This window comes from Wyeomyia smithii, chromosome 3 (assembly GCF_029784165.1).
Source record: "Wyeomyia smithii strain HCP4-BCI-WySm-NY-G18 chromosome 3, ASM2978416v1, whole genome shotgun sequence".
In the NCBI taxonomy this organism is placed as follows: domain Eukaryota; kingdom Metazoa; phylum Arthropoda; class Insecta; order Diptera; family Culicidae; genus Wyeomyia; species Wyeomyia smithii.
In genome coordinates, this window is record NC_073696.1 from 146,514,342 (window position 1) to 146,527,377 (window position 13,036).

The window sequence follows — 13,036 nt, forward strand, 5'->3', positions numbered from 1 at the left end:
GAGGTTGTCGATGACAATCCTTACTTCATCCGATATGAACTGGAAAAGGGGAAGTTTGATGTCTTGTGAGGAAACGTGGGCAAAACGGTGACGTGGTACTGGTGATGACTTTTTTCTTTGTTTACACAACATTTATTTGACACGGACGGACAATACAAATTAATGTTTTACGGAGCCAATTGAATCTAATGCCTTATTGTCTAAAATATCTTATAAGCTGAAGGCAAATTCTTTTATCCTCGCTGCCGACTACGAGCTGAAACTAAATCTAATACTAAAACTAACATGGTTGTTTTTTATCTGAGATTCGATTCGCTGTTAAATGGGCACCTTGATGCTCTTCAAATAGCTATAAATATGTAGCATGTATGGCAACTTTCGCTGAGCGAGGGTATCACGAACTGGCACATAGGGCTGTATTCCTCGGGCCCTGAGGGTATTCAAAAGTAGAGATCTGGCGCCGCGGAATTCAGCACACACCCAAACCACTTGTTCAATGTCTTGATACCCCAATCCACAAACGCAATAATTACTGCTCGCCAGCCCAATACGCAAGAGATATGCTTCCAACCCGCAGTGGTTGGACATAATCCGAGACATCATGCGAATGAAATTTCGTCCTACATCCAACCCCCGAAACCAAGGTTTGGTGGAAACCTTGGGGATGAAGCTGTGTAGCTACCTCCCCAGTTCTCCCTTATCCCACGAGGTCTGCCAGTTGAGCAGCGTACTGTGATGTGAAAATTTGTAGACAATTGGTCTGTTGTAAATATCACCGTTTGCTGCGCCCACCTTAGCCAAAGTGTCCGCTCTCTCATTGCCCGGAATGGAACAATGAGAAGGGACCCACACTATGGTAATCTGAGAAGATTTTTCGGATAAGCACTCAGATGTTCCCGTATTTTCCCCAGGAAACACGGAGAGTGCCTTACATTCTTCATCGATCGGAGAGCCTCAATAGAACTGAGACTGTCCGTAAAGATAAAGTAATGGAGATAAAGTAATGGATAAAGATAAAGGATTATAGAGCTTATGGGAGGCGGTAAAATTATTGTTGAAGATACCGAAGCCAGTGGACCCGTTGAGAAGTGATCCATCAGTATAAAACGCGTTGTCGCAGTTGATGTTTTTATATTTGTTATACAATATTTTAGGGATCTGCTGCACGCGTAAGTGATCCGGAATTCCACGAGTTTCTTCCATCATGGAAGTATCGAAAAACACAGTAGAAACAGAAGTATCTAACAATTTGACACGATTGGAGGTGTATGAGGAAGTATTTATTATTTGAGACATGTGATTGAAACACAAAATCATTCAACGGGTTTGAGAATTAAGTTCAACTAGCTAGGATGTAGGTATCGCGACCCAGTATGGTTTATATAGGGTGTGGCAATGGTATTGCAGTTGTATTGGTGCCCTACGTCACTTTTTAATATCATGTGCAAAACTGCTATGATGTTATTTACGCTACCGTTGCTAAGAAGGAGTGCTACGTCATACCAATGTTTTGGTTTCGTCTTCCTGCAGTGTTTTAGTGTAAAGTGATGGCATTGTTTTAGAAATTCTGATAATTGTCCGCGAAAACTATGGCGATTGATTATTGTTTAAGTGTGCAGTCTCCTTGTAGTGTATTACTGACTATAGTCATGAAAAAAGACTAGTTAATACTGCTTCCCGGAGGAAAAAGCCTGGAGATTAAAATGGATACGGACACGTGTGCTCAAAACGTTCTCGTAGTTCTAGCTGTTTAATCAGTTCGAGTGCCGTCACATAAAAAAATCTGACCGAGAGGAACAACTGGAAGGGCGCCAGGACAGTCCTATATGATTTGTAGGAGAAATGCTAAGTATTGTTTTTTGGGTGACTGTTATTCATAATGAATTCGGATTCAAATATCACGCAGGAATCTCTACCATTTTCAGTAAAATAACCGGTGGTGAGTTGCAGAACGTTGGCCTTTGCAGATTTAAACACGAATAACATTGGAATACTGTGCCAGAAAATTCACGAGGTATGAATTTCTGAAGGAACAAACCAGCAAGATTATTTTGTACAACGTAGTCGCGATCTCATCGATATGCAAAAAAATATCCAAGAGATAACAATACATAAATATAAATTTCAGAAGAAATAGCCTCAAAATAGCATGGCTAAGATAAATGACAAAATATTATGCATATCATGAACCGAATAAATATGATAAAAGGCTAATATTGTCTTCGATCATCGTATCAGACATTACTCATATCCGAAAGTTTTATTTAACCTTCTATCGATATAAATAATATTATTTTGTTCTCAGTTCAAAATAAGCAGTAATTTTTTAAAGTAGTGTGGGAGATGTTATAATCGAATTGGCATGCATATTGGATTATGTTGACAATTTCATAATAATACCAGTGAACGTTTTCGAAATAATTTTGCGAATTTGGTACTAATATATCATTGCAAAAATAAGTTGATTTTGATATAGAACAGCAAAAAAAGTGGTGCATGATCAGTACACTTCCCCGGTGTATCTAGAATATGTTTTCATATCAATTATTTGTGAAATAAACATGAACATACAAATCGAAAAACAATCTCCATAAGAGCACGTAAACCCATTTGTGTTATGACGTCACTACTGTTCACACGGGCGTTGATGATATTTTTTGACTTGCCAACACAATCTCACGTATACTTCTTCCACACCCTATCTAAACCATACTGATCGCGACTCTGGTAAGGTAGCTTACCGAAACCTTTCTTCAACCACGAACAACGAATTTAGAAAAACGTGTAACGGTAACCCCCGTTCCTCTCAAATTGCCCAAAAGGTTCCGTCACATTATGTGACATACTTAGAACCCCGAAAAGAAGCCGTCAATGTTTACAGCGCTCCCAGTATATGATAATACCGTTTAACGTTCATCGAGTTATGGCATTTTGTGAAGCATTTATTTAAGTTGCAGGAAAAAATATAGCGGCAACAAAAACCGACAAAAAACTATTTACATATTTTGGCCAGCTTTTTGTTCTAGGTACTCCTCTGTGCGTCGGTACTTTTCACTGGCACGTTTAAAGTGGTATTTTGTTTGAGCAGTTCGCCATTTACGGTGTTTACACTGATATGTGTTTCGAAGTCGTTTCAAGCGCCGTAGCATGCTGGTGCCCCATGCAGGTGCGGAGGGAGGCTTCACGAAAGGTAAATTTTCGGTTAACCATGAGCGAACAGCATCGCAAAAGCGCATCGTCATAATGTCAACCGATTCAGACTTAAACAAACTAGTACAACCAATGCTCGAAAGATATGCAGAAAGGGCATCGAAATCGATCTTGCGGTAATTCAATTCCTGTCTTGACGGTGAGACATACACGGAAGTGGAAGCTGGACAGTTAGAAACAGGCAGCGTAATTACTAGAGGAGGATGATGCGAATCAGGTTGAATCAGCGGTATTTCACAGCTTTCAACCAAAATGTTACTACCACTAGTGCAGAAAACAAGATCAACAACTCTGCCAAGATAGTTACGCTGCATGTTAGCCTGATATAGGTCAAGAAAGTCCATCCCATCAATCAATGTTGCATTACTTTCAGAGAGCTGGGCAGGATTAATATGCTGTATCACACCGTTGCATATGTCCCAGGCGATTCGAGGCTGATTATAGTCGCCGCAAACAACTACCGTGCTATCAGGACATCTATCGTCACAAAATTCGCGAACAGAAGCAACATGTGCATTGATGACAGATGCATCGTTACTTTTGTCCGGTGGTATATATACGGCGCACAGTAATATTTGACTAGAACGAATAGTCACTCGAACGCATAGCTGCTCTAAATGCCTTACGTGTGCGGGTTCAAAAAGAGTACATGGGAATTGTTTGTTCACAGCAATCAAAACACCTTCGAAAGAACGTTTCTCACTATTCATGGCGCTCCTGCCGCCCCGAAAAACACTGTATGAGTTCCCAAAAAGCTGAAGCGAATGGATGCGGTCGTCTAAGCCGGTTTCGGTGAGAATGATGACATCGCACATGCTGTCTTCAGCGTGAAGAAAAAACTCGTCGTTCGCAGTCCCCGCACATTCTGATAGTTGATCCAGATGTTGCACGTATCATGGCGGCGATCAGAAATACTAAAACTTGAAGGATGGTCAGGTACCGATAGTTCAGAAATCACATGCCTGAAGCAGCAGGCTGGAAGCCCCCTTCCCGCACTCCTACCACAGGATCGGGACGATGACGATGTTGAAGATCTGCACAATGCGCGACTGTGGCGGGGGGATCAGAGGCTTCCATAGTGCCTGGTAAAGGGTGTCCCGAGCCCAAAGCATCAGCAGCAGGAACATTATTTGGCAGCCAGTCATCTTCGTCGAAAGTCTCGTAAACAGTAAATTTAAGTTGTCCTAGTCCGTTGTCGGTTGAATCATTCACATTAATTGCAGAGCAGGCGTGTTCCCACATTAATTTTTTGGCAGGTCAACAAATTCTCTAAACAGCATGCCAGTGGGCCATGAAGCAGGGTCCAGTGCAACATTTCTCAAATTTGGATCCAAGCCGATTTTGTATAACACATAAGAAAAGTTTGATGTATCAATTCCCTTACGCACAAGTTTGGAATTTTTTATTGGCCATACAGGCGTAGTAGACAAAATAGAAGGTGTACCTAGCAAAGGATTCTCATTTGTCGGTTTGCGGGGCAAATCATCAATTTTTTTGCTCAATTCACCAACGACATCGAAGAGCTTCTGAACCTGTGCTGGTAAGTCGGCGATAGACTGTGGCTGTGTGGATTCGTTTGGTTGTAAATCTGTCACATACTCGCGAACAGATCGACCATTCAATACTTCTCGGCAGGTCGTCCCAATAAACATTATTTTACCTTGCACGAAAAATTCTTTGCAAACGCGACTATTGATACCATAGCATTGTTGGTTGATATGGAAACATGTTTCACAAAAACCGCAACGGATGGGTTCCAAATCATTTATGACAAGTTTACACTCTCCGCACAGTTTCTTCTCCATACTCTTTTGGTTCAACAAAAGGTAGCAGTACTTGACGAATGTTGTTGTCGCAAAAAACAACAATAGCAGCCGAAACAGAGATAAGATTTATCTGTAAGCGAGGATAAATTGGTGATTTTGTGATACTCCACGATATCCGACTTTTGAAATTGTTACACTTCACTTTGCAAACGATATAAATGCGATATAAGCGATTATACTGAATAAAAAACACGTTATTTCAGAGACGAAAATTCGTTGTTGTTAACGCAAACTTAACGAAACAATCAGAATAAACAACGTGGACTATTAGTAGCTGCAGGGGGTTGACCAGAAACTACGTTTCATATGAATTATAGAAAAATGTATGACTGGAACAAATCGATATCTGGAGTAACCAGTTATGAGAACGTGGCTTATAGACAGTCTCTATACACATAGTGGCGTCTCCAGGTAGCTTAGAAAGGGAAAACGTTAGGACATAAAGCCTGAGAAGACTTTTCGTTTCAATTATTATGTGCCATTGACCACTGCATATTCCACTGGAGATCTCAAAACCGCTGTAAACGTACCCACAACCCTCCTTTCTCACTTTGAAAGTCATTATTTTTAATAAAATAGGTGTACAAAATTTTGTTACATTCCATAAGTAATATCAGTCATTGTAAATTTCCATCTAACAGTTGTTAGCTCACTGTTCTCATGGTTTTAGTCGTTGTTTCAAATAATACCATAGCTAGACAACATGCCCTATGTAAACAATGCAAGTGTTTCGGTGTATACTGATATAATTTTGTTCATTATAGCTTGGCACAATCTCACCCCAAAAGGGCTCGAAAAGTGTACAGTTTGGAAAAACATTATTTTCTGAGCCAACACAGGTTTAATGCATAATATTTCCTCAACACATTGGAGACGACATCCTAACGTACCAGCTGAGTAGTAAGTTGATGTGATTTCTTGATCGGATTGGTTTGGCTGGGACATTTTTGGATAACGTTATTAACGCATGTTTTCCACCTTGCACTTTGAAACATTATTCAAGTGAAACAGTTCACTGATATTATCTATATTCTATTTGAAGTTGTGAATAAATATGTCATGTTTCATTAAGTATTGAATTTGCGGTATTAGGCTCTAGAAATCTCAAGAAATTCAACATACAAACATTTCCCGTTTTGGCTTAATCTCACCCCCGTGGCTTAATCTCACCCCGGCAGACGGTAGTTGAAGGATGTCTTCTAAAACCGTGCTGACTTTCGGAGATGAGAATTGCTGACACAGACAGCACGTTGCGCACATGTTTCTCAAAGACTTTGCCCAAACAACACTAAATGGAGACATCACGGTAGTTTGTTACTCGATTTAAGTTGCCGGACTCGTAAATTGGAGCAACAGATGCAGCTTCCCACATTTCCGGGAACGTTCTTTCACGTAGCGATAGGTTGAACACTAACGTAATTGGAGCTAACAGTTCAGCACAACATTTTTTCGGGAACAGCGGGGGAATGCCATCAGTTCCGGGTTCTTTTTTTGGGTCGAGGTTGTCGATGACAATCCTTACTTCATCCGATATGAACTGGAAAAGGGGAAGTTTGATGTCTTGTGAGGAAACGTGGGCGAAACGGTGACGTGGTACTGGTGATGACTTTTTTCTTTGTTTACACAACATTTATTTGACACGGACGGACAATACAAATTAATGTTTTACGGAGCCAATTGAATCTAATGCCTTATTGTCTAAAATATCTTATAAGCTAAAGGCAAATTCTTTTATCCTCGCTGCCGACTACGAGCTGAAACTAAATCTAATACTAAAACTAACATGGTTGTTTTTTATCTGAGATTCGATTCGCTGTTAAATGGGCACCTTGATGCTCTTCAAATAGCTATAAATATGTAGCATGTATGGCAACTTTCGCTGAGCGAGGGTATCACGAACTGGCACATAGGGCTGTATTCCTCGGGCCCTGAGGGTATTCAAAAGTAGAGATCTGGCGCCGCGGAATTCAGCACACACCCAAACCACTTGTTCAATGTCTTGATACCCCAATCCACAAACGCAATAATTACTGCTCGCCAGCCCAATACGCAAGAGATATGCTTCCAACCCGCAGTGGTTGGACATAATCCGAGACATCATGCGAATGAAATTTCGTCCTACATCCAACCCCCGAAACCAAGGTTTGGTGGAAACCTTAGGGATGAAGCTGTGTAGCTACCTCCCCAGTTCTCCCTTATCCCACGAGGTCTGCCAGTTGAGCAGCGTACTGTGATGTGAAAATTTGTAGACAATTGGTCTGTTGTAAATATCACCGTTTGCTGCGCCCACCTTAGCCAAAGTGTCCGCTCTCTCATTGCCCGGAATGGAACAATGAGAAGGGACCCACACTATGGTAATCTGAGAAGATTTTTCGGATAAGCACTCAGATGTTCCCGTATTTTCCCCAGGAAACACGGAGAGTGCCTTACATTCTTCATCGATCGGAGAGCCTCAATAGAACTGAGACTGTCCGTAAAGATAAAGTAATGGAGATAAAGTAATGGATAAAGATAAAGGATTATAGAGCTTATGGGAGGCGGTAAAATTATTGTTGAAGATACCGAAGCCAGTGGACCCGTTGAGAAGTGATCCATCAGTATAAAACGCGTTGTCGCAGTTGATGTTTTTATATTTGTTATACAATATTTTAGGGATCTGCTGCACGCGTAAGTGATCCGGAATTCCACGAGTTTCTTCCATCATGGAAGTATCGAAAAACACAGTAGAAACAGAAGTATCTAACAATTTGACACGATTGGAGGTGTATGAGGAAGTATTTATTATTTGAGACATGTGATTGAAACACAAAATCATTCAACGGGTTTGAGAATTAAGTTCAACTAGCTAGGATGTAGGTATCGCGACCCAGTATGGTTTATATAGGGTGTGGCAATGGTATTGCAGTTGTATTGGTGCCCTACGTCACTTTTTAATATCATGTGCAAAACTGCTATGATGTTATTTACGCTACCGTTGCTAAGAAGGAGTGCTACGTCATACCAATGTTTTGGTTTCGTCTTCCTGCAGTGTTTTAGTGTAAAGTGATGGCATTGTTTTAGAAATTCTGATAATTGTCCGCGAAAACTATGGCGATTGATTATTGTTTAAGTGTGCAGTCTCCTTGTAGTGTATTACTGACTATAGTCATGAAAAAAGACTAGTTAATACTGCTTCCCGGAGGAAAAAGCCTGGAGATTAAAATGGATACGGACACGTGTGCTCAAAACGTTCTCGTAGTTCTAGCTGTTTAATCAGTTCGAGTGCCGTCACATAAAAAAATCTGACCGAGAGGAACAACTGGAAGGGCGCCAGGACAGTCCTATATGATTTGTAGGAGAAATGCTAAGTATTGTTTTTTGGGTGACTGTTATTCATAATGAATTCGGATTCAAATATCACGCAGGAATCTCTACCATTTTCAGTAAAATAACCGGTGGTGAGTTGCAGAACGTTGGCCTTTGCAGATTTAAACACGAATAACATTGGAATACTGTGCCAGAAAATTCACGAGGTATGAATTTCTGAAGGAACAAACCAGCAAGATTATTTTGTACAACGTAGTCGCGATCTCATCGATATGCACAAAAATATCCAAGAGATAACAATACATAAATATAAATTTCAGAAGAAATAGCCTCAAAATAGCATGGCTAAGATAAATGACAAAATATTATGCATATCATGAACCGAATAAATATGATAAAAGGCTAATATTGTCTTCGATCATCGTATCAGACATTACTCATATCCGAAAGTTTTATTTAACCTTCTATCGATATAAATAATATTATTTTGTTCTCAGTTCAAAATAAGCAGTAATTTTTTAAAGTAGTGTGGGAGATGTTTTAATCGAATTGGCATGCATATTGGATTATGTTGACAATTTCATAATAATACCAGTGAACGTTTTCGAAATAATTTTGCGAATTTGGTACTAATATATCATTGCAAAAATAAGTTGATTTTGATATAGAACAGCAAAAAAAGTGGTGCATGATCAGTACACTTCCCCGGTGTATCTAGAATATGTTTTCATATCAATTATTTGTGAAATAAACATGAACATACAAATCGAAAAACAATCTCCATAAGAGCACGTAAACCCATTTGTGTTATGACGTCACTACTGTTCACACGGGCGTTGATGATATTTTTGGACTTGCCAACACAATCTCACGTATACTTCTTCCACACCCTATCTAAACCATACTGATCGCGACTCTGGTAAGGTAGCTTACCGAAACCTTTCTTCAACCACGAACAACGAATTTAGAAATACGTGTAACGGTAACCCCCGTTCCTCTCAAATTGCCCAAAAGGTTCCCTCACATTATGTGACATACTTAGAACCCCGAAAAGAAGCCGGCTTGAATGCTTGAAAATTTGTCAATGTTTACAGCGCTCCCAGCATATGATAATACCGTTTAACGTTCATCGAGTTATGGCATTTTGTGAAGCATTTATTTAAGTTGCAGGAAAAAATATAGCGGCAACAAAAACCGACAAAAAACTATTTTCTTATTTTGGCCAGCTTTTTGTTCTAGGTACTCCTCTGTGCGTCGGTACTTTTCACTGGCACGTTTAAAGTGGTATTTTGTTTGAGCAGTTCGCCATTTACGGTGTTTACACTGATATGTGTTTCGAAGTCGTTTCAAGCGCCGTAGCATGCTGGTGCCCCATGCAGGTGCGGAGGGAGGCTTCACGAAAGGTAAATTTTCGGTTAACCATGAGCGAACAGCATCGCAAAAGCGCATCGTCATAATGTCAACCGATTCAGACTCAAACAAACTAGTACAATCAATGCTCGAAAGATATGCAGAAAGGGCATCGAAATCGATCTTGCGGTAATTCAATTCCTGTCTTGACGGTGAGACATACACGGAAGTGGAAGCTGGACAGTTAGAAACAGGCAGCGTAATTACTAGAGGAGGATGATGCGAATCAGGTTGAATCAGCGGTATTTCACAGCTTTCAACCAAAATGTTACTACCACTAGTGCAGAAAACAAGATCCAACACTCTGCCAAGATAATTACGCTGCATGTTAGCCTGATATAGGTCAAGAAAGTCCATCCCATCAATCAATGTTGCATTACTTTCAGAGAGCTGGGCAGGATTAATATGCTGTATCACACCGTTGCATATGTCCCAGGCGATTCGAGGCTGATTATAGTCGCCGCAAACAACTACCGTGCTATCAGGACATCTATCGTCACAAAATCCGCGAACAGAAGCAACATGTGCATTGATGACAGATGCATCGTTACTTTTGTCCGGTGGTATATATACGGCGCACAGTAATATTTGACTAGAACGAATAGTCACTCGAACGCATAGCTGCTCTAAATGCCTTACGTGTGCGGGTTCAAAAAGAGTACATGGGAATTGTTTGTTCACAGCAATCAAAACACCTTCGAAAGAACGTTTCTCACTATTCATGGCGCTCCTGCCGCCCCGAAAAACACTGTATGAGTTCCCAAAAAGCTGAAGCGAATGGATGCGGTCGTCTAAGCCGGTTTCGGTGAGAATGATGACATCGCACATGCTGTCTTCAGCGTGAAGAAAAAACTCGTCGTTCGCAGTCCCCGCACATTCTGATAGTTGATCCAGATGTTGCACGTATCATGGCGGCGATCAGAAATACTAAAACTTGAAGGATGGTCAGGTACCGATAGTTCAGAAATCACATGCCTGAAGCAGCAGGCTGGAAGCCCCCTTCCCGCACTCCTACCACAGGATCGGGACGATGACGATGTTGAAGATCTGCACAATGCGCGACTGTGGCGGGGGGATCAGAGGCTTCCATAGTGCCTGGTAAAGGGTGTCCCGAGCCCAAAGCATCAGCAGCAGGAACATTATTTGGCAGCCAGTCATCTTCGTCGAAAGTCTCGTAAACAGTAAATTTAAGTTGTCCTAGTCCGTTGTCGGTTGAATCATTCACATTAATTGCAGAGCAGGCGTGTTCCCACATTAATTTTTTGGCAGGTCAACAAATTCTCTAAACAGCATGCCAGTGGGCCATGAAGCAGGGTCCAGTGCAACATTTCTTAAATTTGGATCCACGCCGATTTTGTATAACACATAAGAAAAGTTTGATGTATCAATTCCCTTACGCACAAGTTTGGAATTTTTTATTGGCCATACAGGCGTAGTAGACAAAATAGAAGGTGTACCAAGCAAAGGATTCTCATTTGTCGGTTTGCGGGGCAAATCATCAATTTTTTTGCTCAATTCACCAACGACATCGAAGAGCTTCTGAACCTGTGCTGGTAAGTCGGCGATAGACTGTGGCTGTGTGGATTCGTTTGGTTGTAAATCTGTCACATACTCGCGAACAGATCGACCATTCAATACTTCTCGGCAGGTCGTCCCAATAAACATTATTTTACCTTGCACGAAAAATTCTTTGCAAACGCGACTATTGATACCATAGCATTGTTGGTTGATATGGAAACATGTTTCACAAAAACCGCAACGGATGGGTTCCAAATCATTTATGACAAGTTTACACTCTCCGCACAGTTTCTTCTCCATACTCTTTTGGTTCAACAAAAGGTAGCAGTACTTGACGAATGTTGTTGTCGCAAAAAACAACAATAGCAGCCGAAACAGAGATAAGATTTATCTGTTAGCGAGGATAAATTGGTGATTTTGTGATACTCCACGATATCCGACTTTTGAAATTGTTACACTTCACTTTGCAAACGATATAAATGCGATATAAGCGATTATACTGAATAAAAAACACGTTATTTCAGAGACGAAAATTCGTTGTTGTTAACGCAAACTTAACGAAACAATCAGAATAAACAACGTGGACTATTAGTAGCTGCAGGGGGTTGACCAGAAACTACGTTTCATATGAATTATAGAAAAATGTATGACTGCAACAAATCGATATCTGGAGTAACCAGTTATGAGAACGTGGCTTATAGACAGTCTCTATACACATAGTGGCGTCTCCAGGTAGCTTAGAAAGGGAAAACGTTAGGACATAAAGCCTGAGAAGACTTTTCGTTTCAATTATTATGTGTCATTGACCACTGCATATTCCACTGGAGATCTCAAAACCGCTGTAAACGTACCCACAACCCTCCTTTCTCGCTTTGAAAGTCATTATTTTTAATAAAATAGGTGTACAAAATTTTGTTACATTCCATAAGTAATATCAGTCATTGTAAATTTCCATCTAACAGTTGTTAGCTCACTGTTCTCATGGTTTTAGTCGTTGTTTCAAATAATACCATAGCTAGACAACATGCCCTATGTAAACAATGCAAGTGTTTCGGTGTATACTGATATAATTTTGTTCATTATAGCTTGGCACAATCTCACCCCAAAAGGGCTCGAAAAGTGTACAGTTTGGAAAAACATTATTTTCTGAGCCAACACAGGTTTAATGCACAATATTTCCTCAACACATTGGAGACGACATCCTAACGTACCAGCTGAGTAGTAAGTTGATGTGATTTCTTGATCGGATTGGTTTGGCTGGGACATTTTTGGATAACGTTATTAACGCATGTTTTCCACCTTGCACTTTGAAACATTATTCAAGTGAAACAGTTCACTGATATTATCTATATTCTATTTGAAGTTGTGAATAAATATGTCATGTTTCATTAAGTATTGAATTTGCGGTATTAGGCTCTAGAAATCTCAAGAAATTCAACATACAAACATTTCCCGTTTTGGCTTAATCTCACCCCCGTGGCTTAATCTCACCCCGGCAGACGGTAGTTGAAGGATGTCTTCTAAAACCGTGCTGACTTTCGGAGATGAGAATTGCTGACACAGACAGCACGTTGCGCACATGTTTCTCAAAGACTTTGCCCAAACAACACTAAATGGAGACATCACGGTAGTTTGTTACTCGATTTAAGTTGCCGGACTCGTAAATTGGAGCAACAGATGCAGCTTCCCACATTTCCGGGAACGTTCTTTCACGTAGCGATAGGTTGAACACTAACGTAATTGGAGCTAACAGTTCAGCACAGCAT